The 9,985-nt window shown below is 58.3% G+C and overlaps 1 protein-coding gene across 2 annotated transcripts in view; it reads left to right on the top strand.

The window, feature by feature from the left end:
• The window catches only part of Shisal1 (shisa like 1), a 95,584-nt gene that overhangs the window by 36,913 nt on the left and 48,686 nt on the right, over positions 1 to 9,985 (top strand). Inside the window, exon 1 of one of the 2 annotated variants that reach the window (XM_023702505.1) lies at positions 9,543 to 9,563. The exons of the other annotated variant lie outside the window; for it this stretch is intronic. The gene's annotated coding sequence lies outside the window, so the exon portion shown is untranslated. Of the gene's footprint in view, positions 1 to 9,542; positions 9,564 to 9,985 lie in introns of those variants that run through there. 2 annotated transcript variants of the gene reach the window in all.

Here is a 9,985-nt window from a genome sequence, read left to right as displayed (position 1 = left end):
CCACCCACCCACCCATGCACCCCCTAACTGTACCCATTCACTTAGTATCACTTCACCTACTCCTCCAGGCACTCACACTACCCACGGGATGCCAGCCCACCATTATCTTCTAGGACCACAAGATATGTCAACCTCAATCTGGAGGCCAGGACCTGCAGCGTGGCTGCCAAGTCAGGCCAAGTCAGAACTATCACCTGTTAGAACAGAAGCCTTTGCTCCAAAGGCCAGAGGGAAGTGGAAAAGGCAAGGATGGTCCGAACAGACTGGTCAGGGCAGGTTCCTGGAGGAGGTGGGCTTTCTGGGTTGTGAGTTCCAGCGCCTTCTCCAGGCTCAGCTTGCTCAGCCCCCTTGCTCCTCTCGGCCCCCACTGCCTCATTGTCTTCTACAACAATGTCACCCCTGCACAGTGAGCTTGCACACAGCTATGGAAGACTAGCAAGTGGGTGCTCTGTGCTGGAGCCTTTGGGGCCACTGTGGACACTGAAGAGGGCGGGCGGGCTAGAACCAAGAAGGGCTGGGAGGTGGGGAAAGGCGCTTAACTGCACAACGGAATTAATCACAGTGCTTCACCTAAAGGACTTCACACACTATTATCCACTGTGGGAAGAGCAGTTTTTCCCGGGGTGTGTGGAGAATTCATTAAAATGGGGTGCACAGAGCCGAAGGGTGGAGTGTGAGGCCAGTGCCAAATGCCTGCCTTACTAAAATACCGCAGCCATGTTGCAGACGGTGCCGGGGGACCTGGAAAGCACAAGGACTTTCTGTTCTGGGGCAGGTGATCCTGGGGACTTGAGCCAAGCCGGGCCCAGCCTGGTCTTCTGCACCAGGTGTGGGGTGGGCCAGAAGCCCACAGGAAGCCCCCAGGAAGGGCTCAGAGAAGCTTCTGGAAGAGATGAGGAGGAGGTAGGGCAGAGGTACAGAACTGCCAGGACAATGTCCAGGAAATGCCAGCAGCACCAGGGCACGGTGCAGCCTCTTCAGAGGTGGATGGCAGTGGGAGCAGACTTCACTCTGAAGGCAGGGCCCGGAAGGGCCTTGAGCAGGACAGGAGTATGGCCAGATCTGGGGTCCCCCAGATCCTCTGGCCCCATTTGAAGGATGGAATCAGAATGGCTGCTGGCTGTTGTACAAGTCCAGGCAGGAGAGAGTGGGACACAGGCTGGGGGCACCCAGGGGTGCCAAGCAGACCTCAGGAGGAGCCTACAAATCAGAAGATGGGGGGATGGGGGGGAGAGGAGCAGCCCTGCCGGATGAAGCCTCCATGCCTTAGTGGTGGGGGCCCCTCTGGGAAGGGGTGGCGCCCGAGCTTCCTGCTCAGACTGGCACTGTGTCTGGGCACACACCTGTCCCACTTGACCTGTGGCACAGGGCCTGGCAAGGTCACCCCACCCATGTCCGCTCCACTGCCCACCAGGCTCTGCCCCAGGGTCCCTGGTGGTGCAGGACTTTGGCACCAAGTGGGGCACCAGTGTGCTAGTGTGCTGCAAGGTGGGGTGGGGGTGACAGTGGCCACCTTCCGAGAGCAGAGATGGTGGTGCCTGTGCCCTGCACAGTGGAATTGTAGTTACAAACACAAGCCATACCCGCATGTCTTGCTCACTCACAGTGTGGGGGACCCGTGCTGGTCTACTGTTCTTTGTTATTACTGTATTGTGATGAGTATGTCCAGTGTGATTTTTCAAAGGCAGTGAATATTTTTTTAAAAAACTACAGCAAAAGACACTTTGCCCGAGTTGGGCATGGTGGTGCCCACCTGTAATCCCAGCACCCAGGAGGCAGAGGCAGGAAGATTGTTTCAAGGTTGAGACCAGCCTGGGCTACAAAGTGAGCTTAAGGCCAGCCTGAATTGCAGAGCAAGACCCTGTGTCAAAAAGACCAAACAAACAAACAAAGGAACAGATGCATTGCCCTAAATCCCCCTGCAAGTCCTCCCCACTGCTTCAGGCCTGCTGCACCCTGGCCATCTTCTGCACTGGCTCTGGAGTCCTCTTTCCTGTGGGTCTTTCATTACACTGTCCCGGCTGCACTGATCTCTTGAATCAACTCCGAACATTTTCCTTTGTGGCCAAAGAGAACAAGGGCACACTACTGTTTTTTGATAAAGATTGCATCAAAATTTTGAATCAATTAAAGATATTGAAGGGCCGGCCAAACAGCTCAGCAGATAAAGCACTTGCTTAGGCAGACGCAGGAGCCGGGAGTTGGATCCCCAGGCCTGCTGCACACACCGCCCCCCCCCCCCCGTGCGCTGGCGCCGTGGTGCGCGCCTATAATCCCAGCATGGCTGTAAACAGGAGGATCACTATGAATCCGATCTGTGCAATGAAACCCTGTATACTCTGTACACCCTGTCCTAAATACAAAACATAATAATTAAAGACCCTGAGGTAGCCATGAAAGGATGCTCAAGAAGAAGGATTTCCGGAGCTGCTTCAGAGGGCGGTACAGATGGGGCGAAGTGAGGCTGAGGAGGACTCACAAGAGTATGTTGTTTACTATAATAACTTTTTTTTTCTACTTAAGCACACACTGTAGTTTTTTGTTCACATTGCATATTCTTTCCACTTACAAAACAGAGGAGGCAGCAGCCCATCTGACCAGTGTTCACCGTGTCCTCTGACGGCGCCCTTTGAGTTCTCCGGGTGGGGTCTCTTCATGTGGCCTTGTGACAGTGCGCATCCCGCAGAGCCGGGCCGGGCCGTACAGCTTCCCGTAAGCACGCTGTGGCGCGCGCACCATGACGTCACCGCCTATGAACCCATTTCGCAGACCATGTCTCGCTGCCACTGAGCAACTTGTGACTGCATCTTTATGGATAGTCACCTTAGTAACCTGCACAGAGCAGGGCCTAAGATCCAGCGGCTGTCACCATGAGTGCTGCAACACGGTGAAGGCTTTGACCTCTATTGGGGCTGAGTGGGAGGGGGCACCCAGAGAGCCCCTACTCTGTACCAGGCATTGGCCTCAGTTGACCAACCGTTATGGGGTCTCCCAAAGGGAGGAACTGCTGACCACGTTTCCTCATTGGGCACACTGAGGCTCAGAGAAGAAGAAATGACTCGTCCAAGGGCATCCAGTGCTGGTATGAGGCAGAGTCTGGGCTCATTCAGTGACATCACATTCAAACAGGATGCGGAGGGGGCCTAGAGGGTTAATGTGCTGGGGCCTTGGGGCAAGTCTCCCAGGCTGTCTGACATTCAGTTTCCTCCCTTACACTACCCATGCTGCTATTCTTGGGCTCCCTGTCTTTAGGTGATGCCCAAGATATTCCCATGATGCTCTGGAGCAAAAGGCCACCTACCCGCTTTTGGTCTGGGTTCCAGGACCAAGCACTGGTTCTGGAGAGAGTCCTAGGGGCACCTGGAAGTGAAGGTGCATCAAGAGCACTGGGCCCTCCCGGTGCCTGGCACTCGGGGAAGGAGGAGAGCTGAACTAAGGCCAAGGCGCCTCTTAACCTCCACATGGGGAGTGGAATCTTTTCTCTGCTGAGAAAGTGATACTGGTATAAATGGCTCTGAACTTGGCAGCATTTTCTGATTACCTGCTGTTTGGCCCTGGAAAAGGTACATAATCTCTCTGATCCTCCCCGTCCTTGGCTGAAATGATGCGAAAATAATCCCTTGCTCACGGTAGGTGGAGGAGCCCACGAGGAAGCGAAATGTATCCAGAGAGCCCAGCAGGGGGGCACACAGACAAAAACTTGGGCTCTGGAAGTCACTTTCCTTTCCTCCTTCCTCGGAAGCAACCCAGGTTGGCTGGCTGTGGCCGGCCAGGACAGCTTTGGTCAGGGTTTGTGGGTGTCTTGGACCTGCAGCCATGATACATCCCTTGGCTACCTGACCCTTGCCACACCCTGTCAGCGGTGACTGGGCCACATGGACAGTGGCTGTTGGGCCTGGCTGTGGCTCTGCCCTGCCACGGAGTGCTGGGCTCTTCCTTCCCCAGGCTCTATGGAAACGTAGGGTTTGGCAGGAAGGGAGGCCATGGGAGTCCTCACCCCACAGTGACAGCAGGAGGAGAGAGGCCTGGCCAGGAGCGAAGCCAGCAGGGACACTGAGGCCTGGGCAGGTGGAGATACGTGCTCCATGTCCACAGCCTCCCCTCTGTCCCCAGCAGGGTTGCCCTGGGTAAGGCGCTTGACCTCCGTGGGCTCAGTTTTGCTCGGTATAATCAGGAATCCATAGAAAAGACTGCTAGGATGCTGGTGAGGCATCGAGGGCATGCAGCCCTGTTGCGCAGGAGAATTAACTCGGACAGACACTGTGCTGATGCTGCGCAGCCCAGAACAGGAAGAGAGCTGAGCACAGTTCTGCTCCAAACCCAGCTAACAGGAAAGGCAGACCCCGTCCTGCCTGAGCAGCCTGCACAGCCCTTGGAGATGTAAGGGCACCGGGCACAGGGCGAGGCCACTGCAGACCCCAGACCGGCTTTGTGCTCTCACGAGCTGTGTGACTTTGGTCTGGATGTGCGACCTCTCTGGGCTGCCTTCCAGAAGCTTGGAGATGAGGGTAGCTCTGAGTCCTGCGCCCAGCATTTCTGCAAGGCATAAACAGGTTTGGGGGCCACTTGGTGAGCCTGAGCTCCCCAATGGTGATTACTGCAGGGCAGCCCCAGGGAGTGCTGGCTGGGTTCAGGGAGGCTGGGTTGCTGGATCTGCATCATGGTAACTCATCTCCTGTCTCTGCGTGGGTTCAAGACCCCTCCTGGGAAGATGCTGCCAGCCATGAGAGCCACCAGCTATGGAGAATCGAAACAGGTTAGATAGACAGTGTGGAAGCTGGGAGTGGCTTTGTCGCCTGCAGGGCTGTGGGGAGGAGTGGGGGCCCAAGGCACAGGTGGGGACACCTCTCCCCAGCCAGCCCTTGTGTACCTGCCATGGTCTACAGATGACCAACAGGGCTGCATGGGCATCTGTCCAGTAACCAGCTGGTATGTCAAACCCAGCACTCGGGGTGTGACCTCAGCTTGTCATTTCTATTCTCAGCTTGTCACCTGCAACACTGTTGATAAGGACAGAAGCAATGACACCCACCCACCCTTGGGCTTGCCGAGTTTAAGCGTGTATCACCACTAAGAGTGGAGCCCTGGGCTGCCTGGGTGGGATGCCATCAGTGCCATGGTGCTGATGGGGAAACTGAGGCTTGGGGAGACCCAGACAGGACTTCACCCCTTTCGCTGTGGTGAATGCTGAGCCAGGAGCCGGCCTTGTCCTGTAGGTGGCACCCCCTCCCTCTGGCAGCCGAGGGGTGGCCTGGAAGGTCAGGGCCTCCTGCAAGGCTCCAGCTGAGCAGATGCAGCATAGATCTCCTCCTAGCACTCCACGGGCTGGAGCTGCTGAGGCAAGCTGGGCTTCAGCGGGTGTCCCGGGCTGGTCTGCGCCTGGAAGCCAGGGTTAGACTCCACTTCCCAGCACCCAGTTCCTGTCCCTGCCGAGAGCCTCTCCCCCTGCCCCAGTCCACCTGCCTTGGTCCTCTGTCACCATTGGGCCTCATCTCAGTCACTTTCCTGTTGCTGGGACAAAGCACCCAACACCCACAATGCAAAGAAGAAGGAGGGGTCTATTTTGACTGTAGGCTTTAGTCTGAGTCAGTTGGCTCCAAGGAGAAGCCGCAGGGTAGAGGGACTTGGAGACTGCTGTCATCACGGTGCAGCAGAAGACTGCTGTCATCCAGGTCCTGTCTGAGGTGACAGCCGCTGACCAGGCTCCACCTCCTTACATTGCAATCAGCCACAAACTGATCCATAGGCGAATACACCGGTGCGTGTGGGATCCAGTCACCTTCCTCAAGCCCCTCCTCTGAGTATTCGGGGCGATGGCGACATCTGGTTCTAAGCCTTAACAGGCCTCCTGGGTATCGTCCACTGATGGCCCAGGATGCTCTGCTTTCAAAGGGTTCAGAGGATGTGGCCAGGGGCACTGACCAGCTCCTTACCCAAGGCCAACTGATCAGCCCTCGTAATGACCTCAGCAAACCTCCTGCCTCACAAAGCGCAGTTGTGGGGTCACCCCAGGAAGGAGGCCACAGGAGGCTGGGCCAGAGCTGTCTGTGCACCCCATCTACAGACGAAGCCCAGCTTTACTAGAGGACTGGGAGCCTGGCCTCCCATCCTGGGGAGAAGAGAGAGCTGCTCAATGCTGGGTCCAGAGGCAGGCAGTAGGGGTGCAAGGGGGAGAGCGCAGCTCCATCTCCAGCAGGCCGGGTTTCAGGCATCTGTGCACACTGTCTGCCCCAGAGGGCTTCTGGGTGCCCTGCTCTTCCCATGCAGGGCCCCCAAATCCCGGGGACCACAGCAGCATCTGCACACTGCGCACCTACTACGTGCCTGGCCCCACTGTCCCACCTTGCATATCTTAAGGATGAGCACACTGAGGCTGCGAACATCACTGGTCTCCGCAGCAGCCAAGTTCAGACCCAGCCCTCACTCTGCAGCCAAGGCTCCCAGGCATGGGGCAGCCCCATCTACCTGGCCACCTGCTCCGGGAGCACAAGTCCCCATGGTCATGTGGGAGAAGGGGCACAGCCGTGCGCAGCCAGCCCCAGCTGCTGACAGAGGCAAGGGGTGGCTGGGGCCAGGGACCCCTGTTTCAGAGCAGGAGAGGATGGGTGTGCAGGTCTGGCGGGTCACCAGATCTCCTCCATCCGGGCTGTGGGGGTGTCTGCAGCTCAGACCTCCACCTTCAGAGAGCACCCTCTTTCACCCCCTTTGGATGGCAGAAAAATATGATCAGAGCATAGGCACCCCCATACCCACTCTACCCCCCCAGGAGTGGCACAACCGCCTGTCCCACACTCTGGAGCCCAACGGAGGTCAGTCCCGGTGTGGCCACGCCCTCGCATTGCTGCAGAGGGCAAAGGGCTCTAATCTCACTCACCCTGCCCTTGTGTCTTGCTTTGGGAAATGGGGCTCCACGATCTTGGGGTGGGGACCCCAAGGTCTTGAAGAGGAAAAAGGACTGGAGGGACTCCCTCCCAGAGTGGGGGTCTGGTGGGCCGGGGGTGGAATGCCTGATGTCCCAACTTCTAATTAAATGGCAGCAATTTGACGTGGCAGGTGATGGGCTCGGGAAGCCTGGCTTTAAATTTAGCTTCCTCCCCAGCCAGCCCTTTGAAAAGGCTGCGCTCGAGCATGAGTCATCCCAGGCTGCCGGTGAGCCAGGGTTTGCGGGGGAGCAGGCCTCCCGAAGGCAGCGACATAGTAAATAAGGACGGGGATTAGAGCCGGGGACACGGAGCATGGCGGCTCTGCGCCGAGCTGGGGTGGGCGGGGGGAGCGTCAGCGTGATCTGAGACCTCCCAGCCCATCCCCAAGCCAGGAGGCCGGGCCCCTAATTGTGGGTCCCTGACCGTGATGTGGGTGTGTTCCGGGTCCACTTGCACACTGAGCCTGTTCCTGCTGCCCCCTCCCGCGGATGCCCACTCCTCAGGTGGCTGCATCCTCACCTCTGGAATCTTATACCGCAGGCAAGCAAAAGGAGGTGGGCTGAGGCGAGGACGAGGCCAGGAAAGGAGGCTCCTGACGGCCTCGGTGCCCCTGCCCCCCACCTGGGGGGCTTCAAACAGAGGCAGCGAGGGCCAAACCGCTGGCCTTGAACCCTGAGGTGATGCGGCCACAAGCCAAGGATGCCGCGGCTACCAGGAGCTGGACGCAGGGAAGGCTCCTTCCTCCGGTGGAATGGGAGATGAGGCTCAGGAAGGTGTGTGGTTTTGTGCTGGGCAGTGGAGGAGGGCGAGTGCCCTCGAGAGCTGTGGAGGCACTAGAGTTGGACAGCTGCAGAGGAGGTCTGCAGCGTGGTGTGCTGCCACCTACTGGAAGGGCTACACGCCACACTCCTTGGCACCTCCAGACCCACCCCACAGATGCCCACCCCCTGCCCACTCCATGTGCCACATGGCACACACACTACATATACATGCAAGGCACACACCATGCACATTTCCCACACACATCACACGTATACACACACCACAATCACACCACACACTGTACATCTCCCAGGACACACAACACACACACACACACACACACACACACACACATGCTCCACATGTATAAAACCTGTATAACACAGAGACATGCCACCCCTACCCCACCCCCACCCTGCCCAGATGGCACAAGTACAACACAACACACACTGCATTCCACATAACCATCACACACAACGCATACTGCACAGCACACACTACACACAACAGAGAGCAGGAATGTCGTACATCAAGTGATATACCCATGACAGCACACTCACACAACCCCCGGCCAACCTGTGGCGACCCCCCATCCACTGAGGCCCCGACATGAGCGTCCTGCACCACAGCCCAGCCCAGCGAGCTCAGGGGCTGCTCCTCTCTACACAGCCCAGGCGGAATCTGGGTGTCCTGCTGTGCCCAGCCCCCAGCCTATCCCTGACCCGGCCTGGTCCCCAGCTTCCTGGTCCCCAACTCCACAGGGGCAGATTTCTGTCACCCGGGGGAATGGGGACAGGATACCAACACTCAGGGAGCTCTGTGCCATACCAGAGGCTAGGCTCAGAGCCACCTTGCTCCAAAACCATGACCCTAACCACAGGACCACATGTCCCAGCCTCTGCCGCTGCCTCCGCAGTGACTGAGCAGGCATCGCCTCCACCCTAGCCTCACCTCCTGGGTCCCAGGGGTAGAACCACTCAAAGTGACTGTTCAGACCACATCCATGAAAGAGGGGACCCTGGATGCCTGCTGATAGACAGGGAACCCAGGCACCCACCGTGCAGGCTTGCGGGGTGCGCCGTGTCCTCACCTTTGAGGCCGGGCGCCTCAGGCACGTAGCCAGGCCTCTCTGATCCTAATATTCCCTTGACTTGACAGGAGCTCTGGGTGTGGCTGCAGCAACAACACTGCCTGTGAGCCCTGGCTCAGCAGCCCGGGTCTCCAAATTGGTCCTCGCACTTGCAAAACTCCACTCCCTCCAGTTGCTGGACCAACAAGCACGGGTGTGTGTCCTCGCAGCGCCAGGAGAGGTCCAGGTTCAGTGCCTGGGCCTGAGCCCTGATCCCCTCCTGCCCTCCGTGTCCGGACTGCCTGGCTGTCTTGTGGAATGGACACCACCTGCGCTCGCAGCCAGGAACCAATGCCGCGTTTGAAAGGCTCTGTTGAGCTGCCTGTGAGGGTCAACCAAAGTCTATAAAAATAAAACCAGACCCAACATGCAGGAGACTTGTGCAGTTCACGCAGCACGGAATGGAGCTCGGCCTGCACCCTTAGACACTAAAGCCGTCCTCCCTAACGACACAGGGGTCTGCGGGGTCCCCTGCAGCTACGTCTTCCTCAAAAGACCCTCCAGGCAACCACAGCAAGGTGGGGACTAGAGGGCTGGAGGCCAGCGCAGCCTCCTCCTGAGGGCATTGGGTCCAACAGAAAAGGGGGGGCGCTCCTGGGGGCCAGCTAGACGGAGGCTCTGTGGGCAGGGAAGGGTCCTCCAGGCCAGCCTGACCCTGACCTTGACACCTGGGTGGAGCTGGTTAGGGGCGGGGCCTCGGGGCTCCCTGGGGCGGCGCCAGCCCGGGCAGGAGCAGTGGGGAGAGGCAGGTGAGCGCTGGGGACCAAGACCCAGAGCCCGAGGCTGGGGTCGGAGGAAAGAACCCAAAGGGGAGGCAGGAAAGGAGGCGATAGGAACAAAGGAAGAGGGGGAAAAGGAAGAAGGGGAGGAGACGGAGAAGAAAGGAAAGAAAGGGGAGGAAGGAAAAAGTAGAGAAGAAGGAAAGGAAACGAAGTAGTGAAAGGCAGGAGAGGAGGGGGAAGATGCGAGCGGAAAGCGGAAGGGAGCGCGAAGGATCTCAAACCGATCGCGAAAGAAAACATTGGGAGAAAACCGAAGGAGGGGGGAGAAAGGGCGAGAGAAGAAAAGAGATTGCGAAAGAAAACCGAGAGGAGAGAGGGAGCGAGGAGGGCGAGCGCGAGAGGAGGGCGCGGAGGGGAGGAGCGGCGCGCGCGGGGGCCGCGGAGGGCGC

This window comes from Octodon degus, unplaced genomic scaffold (genome assembly GCF_000260255.1).
Source record: "Octodon degus isolate 3935 unplaced genomic scaffold, OctDeg1.0 scaffold00153, whole genome shotgun sequence".
Taxonomy (NCBI): Eukaryota; Metazoa; Chordata; class Mammalia; order Rodentia; family Octodontidae; genus Octodon; species Octodon degus.
Note: the sequence above shows the minus strand (reverse complement) of the source record. Positions and strands in the feature narration are given on the sequence as shown.